At 44.8% G+C, this 16,092-nt stretch overlaps 1 protein-coding gene across 3 annotated transcripts in view; it reads right to left on the bottom strand.

The window, feature by feature from the left end:
* LOC135915832 (uncharacterized) overlaps positions 1-16,092 on the bottom strand; it is a 32,608-nt gene that overhangs the window by 3,920 nt on the left and 12,596 nt on the right. Inside the window, exon 1 of one of the 3 annotated variants that reach the window (XM_065449019.2) lies at positions 445-755. The exons of 1 other annotated variant lie outside the window; for it this stretch is intronic. The gene's annotated coding sequence lies outside the window, so the exon portion shown is untranslated. Of the gene's footprint in view, positions 1-183; positions 319-444; positions 756-16,092 lie in introns of those variants that run through there. One more of the 3 variants, XM_065449036.1, reaches the window with a different exon arrangement.

Genomic DNA, 16,092 nt, shown 5'->3' with positions numbered 1-16,092 from the left:
CAATCAGGCGCAGAACGGGCTTAGCTCGTGGTGCATAGCTGACCGTAAAGATGCTCATCTCCTTTCCTCTCTGCCGCTCACCAAAAACTAGAGTTAGAGACTGCCAAAAGGTGTCAATAGACCCCGCTAAGCAGCTACGCTATTTGAGGAGGAGAGAAAGTTGCGCGATAAATAAGTGTTCACCTGGTGCAATCGTAGAAACAGTTCCATGCGGTAGTCTGTAGGGCAGTGGATTATGCTGAGATTCAATTTCATTCTGCGCGCGTTTATCCAAACGGGCTCAACAGTCTGATAGAATCCACAAACGGCCTGCTGTTCGCGCTCTGCACCCCCAGCGACTCATTCAATGCGCTCAACCCATTTCAACGTCGCGCGCGTCGCCGCTCGCGTATCAGTGGAGATACACATGCGTAACGGGGGAAAATCGAGCGTAGATGCACTCACAGAATCTTCCGTTTAACTGCTGCGCCCTCCGTGCCGCTCGGATGGCTTTTCCATCGCTCCGATACGGCCTCCTGAGCACATTCCTGGCGATAGAGTCCCCCGTTCCTGGGAAGCCCGATAATTGGCGTGATAGCAGCGAGGCGCGGATACGGGCCGTTCGGCCGACGTCCGCGCGCGCGATTACGACGGTCTCGCCGCAACGACAGCGCCGACGCGGTCACCTGGGCGGCCGCAGGTCTCGAGCAGGGAGGGTGCGCCGCTGCCACATCGGCCAACGGCCGAATCTGCCGCCGATGGCGATGCGATCGGCCTGGCCGGTGGAACGCTCCACGCGCATCCCCACGAGACACGCGACAATCGACGTACACTATGAGATGCATTTCTTTGATAGCATGTACGCGGGAAAAGTTAGTCAAGCTATTTATTTATTTATTTATTTATTTATTTATTTATTTATTTATTCTTGGGTTCTACGTGACAAAGCCACGATATGATTGTGAGGCACGCCTTAGTGGGAGGCTCCGGATTAATTAACCACCTGGGGTACTCGGGCGTTTTTAACGCGTTACGTTTCTTAGGGTACGTCACGCGCTTTCTGAGGGCTATGTATATATCTGTGATTGCATGTTTATATCTATGTATGCTTCTATCTAACCGTTTTCCCACCTAGCCACGTCACTGGGTAGTCTCTTGCTCGAAGGGGTAGCGCATCGCGCTGCTGTGCTGAGGTTACAGGGTTCGAAACCAACCATCGAACCAACTTGGTTGACAGACTATGTGGCCATGTATACATACGTGCCGCTCTTCAACGAACCTCTTTCACGCCGACTTGAGTCACTGTAGATGCGAGACTGGGTAGCTTTGCCGCTGTTCGAAGAAACTGTTTGTCGCCGACTTGGAGCATTGAGTATGTGCCACGTGGTCTGTGCTGGTCTTCAATGAGCCTATTTGATGCCAACTTGGGCCACTGGTATGTGAGAGTATAGCATGTGCCGCTCTTCAGTGAACGTCTTTGAACGTATGTGCTACTATAGGAATGTGCCTTAAGTTTATCCTATGCTGAGCGGAACCGAACCCACGTCACAAGGGTTCCTTAAAAACAGCACTCCGATGTTTTAGCAGGCTGCGCCGCAAATGCACTGGGTATGTGCCGCTTCTCAATGAACGCCTTTCGCGCCAGCGCTTAAATTTAGCGAGCTGCGCCATGCATGAACTGTATGTGCGTAACGGAACAGTATGTTCCGCTCTTCAATGAACCTCTAGCGAACTTGGGCCACTGAGTATGTGCCTCTGAGTGTACGGCATGCGAAGGAACAATTATTCTCAGCGTTCGCAGGCACCGGCGCGCCACACTTTTCGTCTCGGCCGCCGCCCCCGGGATATGAACCCGCACCCTCGGGCTTAGCAGAGCAACGTCAAATCCATTTCGCCACCACGGCGGGTAACCATATTTCAATACGCCAATATCAAACTACTGTAAAGCTCAGTGATTGGCCCTGCAGCGCTTAACCAATTGTTTAATTTATGTACTTTGGTGCGCATAATTTCAAGAGCCCTTCTTCATCTCCCCTCCTTTTTTTTGTCTCGCGTATATAGACTAACACCCTACCCAACCATCTTTCTTTACTTGCTTGTGCAATGAGTGTACTGTCAACAATGTGGTAGACACTCAAAGCCCTGCAGGGCTAGTAGTGGCATATGAATCACCCGATTCACATAGCCTAATGACGTCCTAAGGTAGATTAGCAATTCTAGTACCCAGTATCACGATTTCAATGGTCGGCCTCTTCCCAAAACTGTTTAAGAAGCACGTGCACGAAACAGTGAGGTTCTAATAGTTCTTCCTTTTGACAAGCTTCCAAGGTGCAATTGCGCTTATTCGATTGGAGCACAAGCTAGACTCTCCTTTGAGCGAATGTTGCCAGTGATAGAAGTAAGGCCCTCTTGTAACACATCGTCCGAACCCCCATGAGTCACAAGGTCTCTGGAGGATATGGCAAAGCGTAAGTTAATGCAGTTAGTAGCAGCAGAAAGAAATGCGAAAAAGAGCAAGAGGCGGTGATGGTGATGATGATATCTACATCGAAGAACACAAAAGAAGACCATTAGAAAAGATTGCATGTGGGTCTTACTCAGCACTCTTTTGTCGTACCGCAGTGCTCGAGTGACGTATACGGGAGTGGTTTAGTCGTTGTGCTGGCTTTGGACACGGGGTCTTCGCTGCGGAGGCAAGCTTAGTCGCATTTTGACAGTATTCGCGGCACAGATATCCTTAGAACGACAGAAATCTGAGCTAGCTAGAACAACACGAACGCCGGCGTTCGTGTTGTCCACTTTTATTCTCTTGTGTCCTGTCTGCACGCCTCACCTTTTTGCATACAGATATCTTTAACTGAGCTTTCGGTGCGATTTCGTCAACAATATATAAGGGTTCGCTACGCATCATTGAGTCTTACATAGTATACGTCGCATTAACATAGTTCACTCACGGTGAATTTAGAAGATCCCGCGCTTTCTGCTTTGTTTTAGTTTCCTCACTTCGCTTACACTTAATCTTTCTGTTTAGATATCGACTGTCATTTACACAGGTGAACTGATAACATAAAGTGACGGCTGTTTAAATGTTCCCGCATGAAGGTTTAGCTTTAAAAGAGAAAAACATCCCCTACCGGTACATGACAACTCGCATGCCACACCAATCTATGGTGACGACTCCTCCTACTCCTTCTCCTAAACAACGAGAACGACAACAACAACAACAACAACAACAATAAGAAGATGAGGAAGAAGAAGGTGCTCAAAACAATAAACAAATTGTGCCCGTCCCACTTGCAACGCCCCTCGACAGTGGGCTAAAAAGGAAAGCATCAGCCCGAGATCACAAATTCGACTAGGGGCTTCGTCAGGGCTGAGGTTTTCATTGTTCCCTACACTGCTGATAGATTCAAGTACCCGTCTTCTTGTGATATTCTGACAGGCGTTCCAGAAGATCTAACGTGAAACATCGTCTCATCCTGTTCTAATCATTCGCCCCAGTGCAGAGTAGCGAGCCAGGCTCTTCGACTTTTATTATCATGAAACTGCTCTCGCTTTCTTTCTCAGCAAGGTCACTTCGCGCGACCAACGACTTCCGTTGTTTTTGGTTGTTTCGATTATGCAACATGCTCGAAACACTAAGCTGTTTGATTCGGTACAACCATAATATCTGCGATGTAGTACTACATTACTTGCGGCTGCCACTGCGTAATAGCCCTGTTTCACGAATGGCGTTAGTGGAATGTTAGGGCCACTGCCATCCAAGGTGTCGCGCGCTTTGCATGCCACAAATTACGCCGACTATGTTCGACTACGCCCCCCTTCTGCATAGGCCCACATTCCCCACTCATTTCCTCGTCGCACCTGAGGCGGCGTAGACGCTGTTGTGACATTATAACGTCTCCTGGATTGTCCTAGGTCGTAGCGGTATAAGTTGTAACATTTCTTAGACGGAGTAGGAAAAAATCAGCCTTCTCCTCGCCGTCATGCTATCGTCATCGCCGTCGCCTTGCTTCTCTTGTGATACACGCAGCTGTTCGTTTTCTACAAACACGTTGGTCCGTCTATAGTGACGCGTTACAGAACCCCATACGACGCTGGGTAGTGCGATATGCTTCACAGAGCATCGATTCCCCCGCCGCCTGACATCCACACAATTTCATTTTCTTCTTCTTTTTGCGCTTCTGCGTTGTGCATTTCGCATTTCCATGTGTGCGAAATTCGAAAATACTCGTGCACTTAGATTTAGGTGCACGGTAAATAACACCAGATGGTGAAAATTCGTCCGGAATTCGCCCCAACGGCGTGCCTGATATGCGGATATTAGTTTGACACGTATAAAATCCCAGAATGTTCTTCTTTTTTTACTCGGTTACAGCGAAACGTGAATCCATTCCAAAATGGTGGTTCTTATCAGTATACCGTCACACCTATTACATGTCGATAGCATTCCGTGTGGGACGTGCTCGTGTACAACACAAAACGGTGCGAGGCCATCACGTATACGAGCTACACGCGCAACGCACTATAAGAGCTCCGGGCGACGCGACAAGCTTTCTTATCAGTTACCAAGTTGTTTTGTTCCTTTGCCTGTGACATACTCCACCACGCGTGCCGATCGAACAAGGGCAAAGTCTCACTTGCCCACACCCCCCGGCGCAACACCAACATAACAGAGTTTTGATGTAGCCTTCCATCCGGTGTTATCAGTGGACTTTGGTTTTTCTTCGTTCTCCTTTTATGCATTTATTGGATAGGGATGCGTCTACCTCAAAGCTTCAAACATATCAGAGAGAAATCCACGAGAGTTTTTTCGAGTATCTACTCACATCGCCAACACGACTGTTCAATTCAAAGGAGAATCAATCAATCAATCAATCAATCAATCAATCAATCAATCAATCAATCAATATTTATTTATTTTTGACAAAAGAAATACAAGATGGGTATAAGTACACATTCGGAGGTCCCGAAGTGACAACTGTCGGGGGGACGTCCTAACAAAACATGAAAATGGGATAGTAGGGTCGTGGCAAACAGTGAGTCATGTCATATATTATACAGTTTCTACATCGGAAATAAACGATAAGATAGAGAAAAAAATCTGTTAACAATATCACAGGTATATTCACAGAGTTAAAAAGAAAAAATAATTGAAGAAATCTTAAAAATAACATGCAACAATTAAAACGAGGATAAATGGAACGTAAAGCTAACAATGAGGAGAAGTATCAATTAAGGCAAAATTTAGTAACTCGGTAATTTAAAAGTACATTGCGTAATGGTAAAGTGAACAACATACTAATTAATTCTAGGTTTGTTAAATTATGCTACGCGTCAGATAAAGTGTTCATGAAATGCTCCTTCGTTCTACGTTTGAATGATAATAATGTAGATGTCTTCATGTCAGATGGTATAGAATTCCAAACAGAAATGCCTGAAAACGCGACGGTAAATTTCCCATAGTTAGTTCTTGCTTTTGGAAGAAGAAGGTTGAGTTGAGCTGAAAATCTTGTGTTGTTATAATTGATGAGGCTAGAGCGACTAAAACCTGGAATATTAAACTCGGTATTTATAAGATGAAACATAAGTAGCGACAGCTTATGATTGAATAACATGCGTAAAGGTAAAACCTTTAGGGAACGGAATATTGGAGCAGAGGGAGATGTATGCGATTGGAATGCAATTAATCGTAATGCCTGCTTTTGCAAAACTTCTAACTGATGAAGATGTGTGTTATATGTATTACCCCAAGATGACAGGCAGTATGAGAGATGACTGTGTACATACGCGTAATATAAAGACATGAGAATGGTTTGCTGGAAAAAAGAGCGAGTTTTTATTATGATGTGAATACCAAACGAGATTTTTTGAATAAGTGATTGAATATGGCACTGGAACTTTAGGTTTTCATCTAGTACTACACCAAGAAATTTAGTAGACGTGGATCTTGCAAATACATTATTATTTAGAGACACTACAATAGAGTCAATGGGCAAAGATTTTGAAGAATGGAATACCATAAATGTTGTCTTAGATGGGTTAATGGTTAGCTTGTTTTTTACACACCATGAATGAACATTCGTTAGGTCAGCGTTAAGTTTATCCTGCAATGCAAATAAATTTTTATCAGATGCGAAAATGGTGGTGTCATCAGCGTAAAGAAGGCAGTGTGCATGTGTTAATATTTCTGGCAAGTCATTAATGAATATGAGAAATAAGAGTGGCCCAAGTATTGATCCCTGGGGGACACTCTTAAAAAAATATATCTTCATATTCACTAACTAAATACTAACACGTTACTTGTCACTAAAAGCACTACAATTTTAGCAAGTGAAGACAGTAAAATGATAGTTAATATTTTTCACTCCTTTGTGAAGCTAGTAAATAGAACTATAGTAGTACTGGGGCGCTATAACGTAAAGCTATTCCAAACATTTCTATTCCAATTCTGCAATCAGCCCTCCGCAATCAGTCAAAAACATTTTTGGGCCACCCCCACTTCGCCTGTCAGCCATGCCACGTCACGCAAACTGCGATAGCTCCTCATCTGGTATGACGTGTACGCAGTGATTATGCATGATTGGACCGAACAAAATAAAAATAGTTATTTCTTATTCAGCACCTCTTCGCCATTAGCCCTCGCCTCTGGGTCAAAAGTTTTCGACCTGCACCCACTTCACCTGCCTGTCACGCGACGTCACAAAACCGCGAAAAGTCACTGCGTCATAGTGACGTGTAGGCGTTAAAGATGCATTAATATGCCGAAAAAAACTGAATTTTTTCTGAATAACCGCAGACTGCCCCGTTCCAAAAGGAATAATAGATGGCTGCCGCCGATCACTCGGGAACTCGAGAGCATGGGAGAGCCGGAGAGCATGGGTTTATTTGCAAACAATAAAACTTTTTGCGTCGCCGTGTAACGTTTTCGAGCACTTTCAGCAGGTTTACGACCTCGCTCTGCCGACTATTCATTGCTGAGGATCTGTTTTAGCGGTATTCTTAACCTTCCGTTGCATGCCGCTGCGATTTTCGACCAGCCACCGCAAGCTAAGTAAGGGAAAGCGGACCTTATCGCAGACGCCGGCACCACCCTCTTCATCCGATTATCGATTTTCAGTGCAGTGGTTCGGCGCCATCGAATCTCTCTCCACTTGATGGTGCTCCTCGCCTATTCTTAGCCAATTAGATAAGACAAGCAACTCAGTGTATGCAATGTTATTCGTTTTTCAAGCAAGCAAAAGTGACCTCCTATGAACGAGGACAGCGTTTGATTGGTGCGTTCACACAACCCTGCGGGTGATCGCCCGATGCTTACGTCGGTGGTTACGCAAATTTGATGACTGGAGATTGGAATAAAAATATTTTATTGGAATAGTTTTACTTTACAGGGCCCCTGAGTACCATCTCAGTAGTCCAGCTACTAACGCGACAAAAATATAGCTACCAACAATACAATGGGACCCATTTGACTTATAAGGGCCGCTTGCATTGCCACATGAAGTCGATGGTATTGTAAACACCTAAGAAGGTAAAATACCACATACTAAAAAAGAGAAAACCACGTCCTTTCGCTATACAGGTTGTCCCAGCGAACGTTAACCAAGCTGTTCAGCGAAACAAAAACGGATTTAAAAAGTACGTTGCAAGATACGATCCTAAGACGTACGTCGTTTAGTCGTCAGACCACTGAAGATCAAACATCGTAAGTTTAATAATTGTGTCTTGCACCTTGTTTTCTCAATTTTTTTTTTCGCTGAACAAATTGGCTAAAGTTAGCTGGGACACCAGATATATTAAGCATCAATTATTGGCGCACGTAACGTTACCAGGGACATTACGGGACAATAAATCCATCAAGCAACGATAAGCAAGAACACACATGCAGAACAACTCCAAAGGTGCTACGCGACACGCACACCACAGAATAAATAATCAGCTTTAGTGAAAAGAAACGGTACCTTTCACAGTGGCACGAAAACAAGCAGCGGAAGCGCACAGAACTTATCGCGGAATTCGCATTAGAAGCGGAAACAGCCTTTTTTTTTTTTCTTGAAAGCGGGCAATATGGTGGGCGCCTCGCAGCTGGCAGCCGCGGCCTGTACCGAACCACGCGGCCCGGCCGTATCGCTCGCTGGTTTTGTTTGTTTTTCTGCTTCTTCTGCAGCGTTCTCCTTTAGCGTTATTCGTCTCTTATCAGACCAGGTGACCCGGAAGCGTCGACTGGCGCTACAAACAACTTATTGTTCTTGGGATCACCACATTTATTGACAGCATCAAACTAACAGCAAGTCATAGGTGCTTATTGCAGCTGGAACTTTGTGGCTTTCGTTACACCATGTGACGAGCCGGTAAGCATGCGTTGGAATGCATTGCAAGCTGAAGTCGTGAAGTTAATATCAACACTTTTTAGGGTGGTCGTAGTTTTTTTGCTGAACTTTGACTGAACAGTAGTGAATGCAATCATACTTTTTTTAACGACAAAGAAGTAAACATGTAGCAATTCACAATGTCTCCTGCCATTTCATTTGGTATCAACCTACCGTAGCATGAAATTAATCCCTCGCCCCCTGCCCCCCAATTACTTGTTTACAATTTTGTTCCCGACTCTTCACGATTTCCCCAAGGGCATCTGTACAATGGAGCAGGATTACCATGTCAAGCAGTATGCAAAATAAACATGGAATTCTGATCGAATTGCGGCTTTATTTAATATCCTTACAGGGTCATAATGCTAATTTCGACAATACATACTATGAGGCCAAATGTCCTCGCATCAGTAGCTCTTCTTGAGTGCATGCAAAAACCATTGGTAGTAACACAAATGTTAAAGATCACACATGATGCGGTACTAATTCTGCTGCTAGCTGGTCGACTGACTCCTGCAGAGTATTATTGAACACCTCTTGAACAAGCGGATCGACTGTGTACAATAGAATTGACCATGATGGAAGCTTGCACAAGTTGGTGCACCATTAGCAATGGTAAAGCAGCACGAAAGGCCTAGACTAAAAAAAGAAACAGACGCAAGACACACACAAGTAAGAGCTGCTAGTCTTACAGCTTCCTTTTGTGCACGTCTTTCGCGTTGATTTAGCATTCCTGAAGTTCAATAGAAGTTACCCCACTGAGCATTTTGTCGCCTCACTAACCATTTCACGGGCTCATTCTACACTTCTATACCTCACTGTTCAAGCACCTGCCAAGGCATTTTCTTGCAGCAAAAATTGTTCATCCCACCCAGATTCTGTAACATTCGTAATAGAGCTCTGTGTTGGATTGGTGTTCCATCTATTGATAACAATATTGCTGCTCAAAAAAAAAAAGAAGCTTTGGTACGCAAACAAGTCGCGAGAATGCAAAATGCTTTTTCGAGTTTCATCTAGGAACTATTTTATAAAGTTATAACAGTTAGCCAGTACATCACCATGAAGGTATGAGGACCGTCAGGTCTGATATCACAGAAGGCTAGTTGAAGTAAATGCTCGTTTAGCAATATGGCAACCTAAAATTTTATTGTCTGACTTCATCTAGTTTCTGCACGTTAGAGCTTTTTGTGTGCGCATGTGATACGAATCAAGATTTAGTTGGAACACAGCACTGCCTACATTTGTAGTTTCTCCTGCATGCTTCTGTACTGCCTCTTGCTAATGTAGTGCACCATCAGTATCACCTCTCCTCAACGCGAATACTGTGTAGAAAGTCTAAACTGTGAATAACAATCTGAGTGGTGTCATACAGCAAGTTCTGGTGGACAAAAATTGGGCGTGAGGCGCTAATACACGTGCTGCGAAATGTTACGGCTAACTTTGCATTTATTGCCGCAGCATGTTTCTATAGTGGAGGGTGACTAGTAACGAAACTAAAATATACTGTTTACTGTACATGACACCTAACTTGCTGCACAGTTCAGTGTAGTTTTATAGACTGTGTTGAAGGCATATTTTTTTGTTGGGCAAATAGTTAATTCACACAAATTTTGTCGGTAGTTTTCACTATCTGTTTTCTATATGAATGATTACTAGTGTTCTCTCCTCGCTAATAACAATTCGTCTGTTGGATTTTGACTCTTGAATAGCTATTTATTTTATTCCTTAAAATGCACAAGAAGTGGGGTAGGACATTGCTATCACATGCAATATGAAAGCGTATTAAACACCAGCAATTAAACTAAGTCTTTATAACTAAATATTCAGAGGTTTGCAGTCTCAAGCAGCAACGAGTTAATCACAGCAATGGGTACTAACGCTTGACAAACGGCAATACACCTATGAATTGAAGCTTCACAGGGCAGGTGGTAACTGGCTGGCGGCTCTACTCACAAAAACATCTCTAGGGGAACCAGTACTTCATTTTTTCTTCGTGCTGCTGAAATGCCGATAAATGGTCCTACAGGCGATTCCGCATTGAAAGGTGTCACCTTTCAAAATCAATAGATTCAAAATAAATAGATTCATGAGACGCAGGCTCCGCTATTTTCTTTTTAGAACACAGCTCTAAGGAGCCCAATTCTGCGTTTCGCGTCGGCGTCGTCCCTCGGCGTCCTCCCTCGGTGTAACCGAGCGAACGCGAAGGATAAAAGAGCGAACGCGGATCGCAGCGTGGGATGAAAAACGGCGATAGCGAAGAGAGTGCGACGAGGAAAGCGGAGGAGGAGGGCTTATAGCGGGACCATGAGGCGGAAAGCGGAGGAGCAGGAGGGTGTGGCGAAAGCGTGAGAAGAAAAGCGTAGACAGGCTCTGCGGCGACGACCGCTCCGAGATGGCGCCAGGCTATGACGCTGTCGTCTGTTCACTGATGGCAAGCGGCGACCGCTTCGTCCGATACCATATATGGAAACAAAGCGCTGCATGAGCTGAGGTTTGTCAGCAGCGGCTGTTGTGAATCGCGTCCATGCGTCAGGTACGCGCTGCCTCTGGTGTTATCCTGATTAGCGACGCAGTCGCGCCACACTTCGCTCTGTTTGCAATCTGCTACAAGAGACAGATTGCCGCACGAGACAATGTGCCGCACGCCATCCAACATATCGCGAAACACGTATAGAGCTGCACTTATATTTCGCAGTAGGGAGTATCGTAATCATCTGTGAATTTTTTTCTCTGCAAATATGTCTGCTGCGACTGCGTCTGCTTCTCTGCGGGTGCGAGACGTTCCTGATACTCGTTGCTGCAGCGACTATCACGAAGCCAGTGACTATTTTCTAAGCTGTTTCGTACGCTATATTCCGCCTAGCCGCTACGCAAGCAGCAACGTCCAAGCAAAGACTCACCTGTATGCGCTTCCGCACGACTGAAGCAGTTGCGATCCGGATCCGCGCACGATGCAGAGCGCGTGGCGTACGACTGAAAATGTCTACTTCTCCGCTCCCGAACGCGTCATTTCGAACAAGTGAAATAACGTGAAAAGTCATAGTGCAGAAGACTCGTACGCGCAGAAAACTGGTTTTAGGCCCGGCCCGGAATTCCGGGTCAGCTCGGGCCCATGCAGTGCTCAGGTCTGTATATATGTGTACTACGACGCCGCACATAACTGTTAGTCCAACATAATGAACAATACTACAGTTTATTTGAATATTTGCATAAGACCGTCACAATCACAGCATAATAGACCACAGCCAGACGAGGCAGTAGTGGCTTAGTAACTTAGCAAAAGCTACTAAGAAGCCTTTCTGGCTAGTAAAAGCAGCACTTACTAGCTTTACTAGCCCCTGGCTAGTATAGAACTAGTAAGAAGGTAGTGAAATACACAGTAAACTAGTAAATGGCCCCATGCATTTACTAGCAGTTTACTAACCTTATTGTTAAGGATGTAGGTTTTGCGTGGGTTTGTCTATTCGTGTACTCACGCACAACGTTACTGACAACAGGATTAGTTCCGTTTCCTCGCATGAAATTCGGGCCGTGTGATGAGTCATGGCGTTTTAACTAGCCTTATAGGCGCCTTGGTTGAGGGGCTGCAGAGTGAATCAGCGGCTGTGAAGTCGAGACTTGAATCTGGTCACAGTGCTAATGGCATGTCCAGCAGATGACAGAATTCAACACCAATATATGCGCACTCCCGTCTGTGGGTGCTTTACATTTAAAATAAATTCTACCTTTTAAGTGCTAGAACTACGATCTGATTATGAGACACGCCGTATGGGGGAGAGTTGCTCTCCATTAATTTTGATTTCTTCAACATGCACCTAAATCTAAGAACACGACAGTTTTTGCATTTTGCTGTCATTATGTTGGAATTATAGTTATGTGCTTGGTTGTGGCGGACATATGTGTAGACTGTACGCAATATAACTATAGATTGATAACGTTGTTTATATATACAAATACATATGTGCTCACCGGTAGAACCTGTGGTCCTAAATGTTAAAGCTTTATCAGGTGTTCTTTTTTAGCTGCACCAATTTTTTCTTTAAATTGCCTGAAGCAGATAGCACAATTCCAACCCTTGAGCAAATTACTCGATAAGGCAGCCCATTACTTCTACAAAAAGTCAAAATGCTTAATTGAATAATTATCCACATAACATTAGTGAATTCTTAATTATATTCTTTACAGCGCATGTTTCAATTTAGGAATTGTACCCACTCAGAACGAATTCTCAGGACTAGACCAGTTTCGAGATTAATTTTCAATGTGTCCGATGAAATGCATTGGCGTCCTGTTAATTTTGTGCTTGACTGTATAAAACATCATTTTCTTTAAAAAAATGCGTAGGACAGCCGTGCATTTTTACGCAAGTTTGACGGCACACATCTCGAAACCTGTGCCATCCTAAAATTTGTTTCATATCGATAAGCCTTGCAAACTCACTATTTACAATTCCTAGTTTCAAATATGTGTCCTAAAGTAATTATTTAAAAGTTAATTAGTGTAATTATGGTAATTCTTCAGTTAAGCATTTTAATTATTCGTAGAAGTAATGTCCACCTCATCGATAAATTTAGCTCGACGATTACAATTGTACTATCAGCCACGTACAGGCTATTCAAAATTTGGTGCAGCTTAAAAGGCATCCTATATGTATCATAAGATCGTTCTTAGAAAGATGTCGCGTAGTATCCCGATCACTTAATTGGGCATTGCGTCGTTGCCCTTGATCGTTTGTTCCTTCCTGTGCAGTGCCGTTAATTACACGCAACGTAATGTTCCGGTCACGCATAACCATTTGGTGCAATTTTTTTATTTTTTATATAACCAAACTGTGTTGCAATGCCGTCCCGGTGTTTTTTTTTTTTCGTATACGTGTTTATAATAAATTTTAGAACAGAAGACACCTGATTATTTCTTGACAATGGCAGTGCCACTTGTGAACAAAAAGGCCCCACTCACTAAATTTGGAAGAAAATGCCACTGCACCGGTGCCATTACGATCTATGGTTATTAAACTACGTGAGCTAGTGGAATGCACCTCCTCCTTTAAGTATAGTAAATGCAACTACCGGCGCGATTATAATCTCGGTTAACATCGGGACAAACAGTTAGTAGCTTTTGATTGGTAACTGATGCGACCATTCTCTAAGAGTGTAGAGCGATAAATGACCTGGCGGTCCGGATAGGCAACCACATTTGAAAATTTCCTGGCCATTCGATTCGATCACGAGAAAATGTTTAATAAAATCAAAACAAAGCTCGTCAAAATAGAAGCCGAAATCACATCACTGTCCGCTCAATAAAGTGAAAATTGAATTCTGGGGTCATACGTGCCAAAACAATGATCTGATTATGAGGGCGTCACAGTCGGGTGACTCCCGGAATGATTTTGACCACCTGGGGTTCTTGAGCGTGCGCCCAATGCACGGCACAATGGCGTCCACTGCGAAGTGACCATATGAACATCTGCATGCGCAGGCACGCACGGACAAGTGAAGCTCTGCGGCAGCGCAATGACTGAGGCGTTGCCCTGCTGAGCTCAACATAGTAGGTTCGATCCCGGCCGTGGCGGCCGCATTTCTACGAGGGAGAAACGCAAAAAACGCCTGCGCGCTGTGAATTAGGTACCGGTTAAAGAAACCTCAGCTGGTCAAAATTATTCCCAAGTACCCTCCTACGATGTGCCTCACATAATCGTATTGTGGTTTTGGCACGTATAACCGCCGAATATAATTAATTTTCACGAACAAGTGCATGACACGAGTAGCGGAATTGACAGTCCGAACTGACTGTGCCGAAAACAGGTGTCGTTGAAACAACCTTGCTTTCGCTATAGTTTGAAGGAGAGGTAGAATGAAATGTGGAATGAGAACGAGGGCCTAATCATTGACTACTTTGCCGGGTTCCTTGAAATTATACTCTCGAAGCACGTAATGCCGAGCGAACCCATGGATTTGGAACCTACAAGAAGAAAATATACCTACAATAGTCTCATTTTAAGGAGATCATTCTTTTTACAGGCTGAAATTCATGGGCACCGGATTCAGCGTCAGTGAAGACTTCTTCTCCATGACATCTCAAGCTCGTGGACATATGGTTCAAGTCAGAAAGGCGCAAAACAAAATTCAAACTACCCTTGATAAACTGTTAATGCAAAACAAGACATTGTGTATGATCGTTCATCTAAAAGAGTTGTTGAACTAAAGTCATAGCACTCGCGTCCACTTCACCCAGGGAAAAAATACTTCGCTGGGGTATCATTTTCGTAGACTAACATTCACAGCGTCACACCCAAACGCGATGCCTTATGCAGTAGTGTTACTTCTAGTTCGAGTGGTACCCATCCTTTTAACCGAAGCACAGCTCAACTTATTGATTATAGATTCCGATATCTTGCCTTACCTTACTAACTTCGACATTTTCCGTAAAGACCGAAGCGATGGCGCACGCTGCAATGGTGTTCTTGTCGCCACTAATCTCACCCTCCCGATGCTCACCAGTAAATATATTTTCACCTCTAGAACTACGTTGATTAAGCTGCAATACGCTTTATCCGAGCCGGGTCATCCGTATTCATTACAGACCTCCCTAACTGGTAATCCGTTGACTTAACATTACACTGCCTATCAAAAGAGTCCAATCATGCTCTTTGGTGACTTTAACCTTCTTGCTATAACAATAACGGACCTCGCATGCACGTTAGCAGAAGACAAACAATGGCAGTGATTTTATCGACACCTGTCTTACTGTGGCGCTGCATCGGACGCAACCAGCGCTCCGGTGAACCCACACCGAAACGCATCAAATTGATCCGGCGTTCCACTGAGCGACGCCCTCGTTCCAAGTCTGCTGCGGCGTCCGAGCTCGCCGGTGACGTCACCACCCGCCAGTATATATAAAGGGTTCGCGGACAATAAACGGGGGCTTTTTGGTTTATGGCTTGGACTGGTGTCTGTAGTGTTCTTCAACAGTGCGTCTGCCCCGACATGGTGGCAGTAACGCTACATGGTGGCAGTAACGCTACATGGTGTCAGAAGTTTCCGGTTAATGTCAGGAAAGTAGCCTCATGCTGTGCTTCTTCTTCGCTGTGGATCTCTCTACAAAGAGGCACAACAACAACACCATGCTTTGAGGTGACCCAAGACCACCTTCCTCTGGAATGTTCGCCATCCAGCCGCCGTCACACTTCAACTTCGAAAGAACGCACAAATGACCCGCATGGTCGCAAGAATTCAACGACTACCGGTTTTCGTCAGGATTGAACGAGCGCAGCGAGGAACTTCAAGTCCCGACTCTGCTTCAGACAACGGGAAGACAAGCAAGGACGATATTTCAAACCTTCGACTTGCGGAAAGACGACGCCAAGAAATGCGAGGTCGTCAAAGGCAAGTTTGACAAGCACTTCGTCGCTGCTCGCAGCGTCGTTTACGAAAGCGCTTGCTTTCACAGCAGACGCCAGAATCCAGGCGAGTCCGTCGACCAACTTCGTCACAGCTCTGCACACGCATGCAGACAGGTGCGACTTCGGCACTTTCAAAGAGAGAATGATTCGCGACCCCTTTGTCGTTGGCCTCAGGGACGTGAAGCTCTCCGAAACACTGCAAATGGGCGTCGACCACACGCTGGCAAGCGCCATCGCCAAGGTCCGTCTCAAAGAAACAGTCACGAACAGCAGCAGCAATTGCGAAACGACAGTTCGTCCGTTACGCCGATGGAAACTGACGTGGACGCTATCGAAAAGAAG

The sequence above is a fragment of the Dermacentor albipictus genome, chromosome 1 (genome assembly GCF_038994185.2).
Source record: "Dermacentor albipictus isolate Rhodes 1998 colony chromosome 1, USDA_Dalb.pri_finalv2, whole genome shotgun sequence".
Lineage (NCBI taxonomy): Eukaryota > Metazoa > Arthropoda > Arachnida > Ixodida > Ixodidae > Dermacentor > Dermacentor albipictus.
Note: the sequence above shows the minus strand (reverse complement) of the source record. Positions and strands in the feature narration are given on the sequence as shown.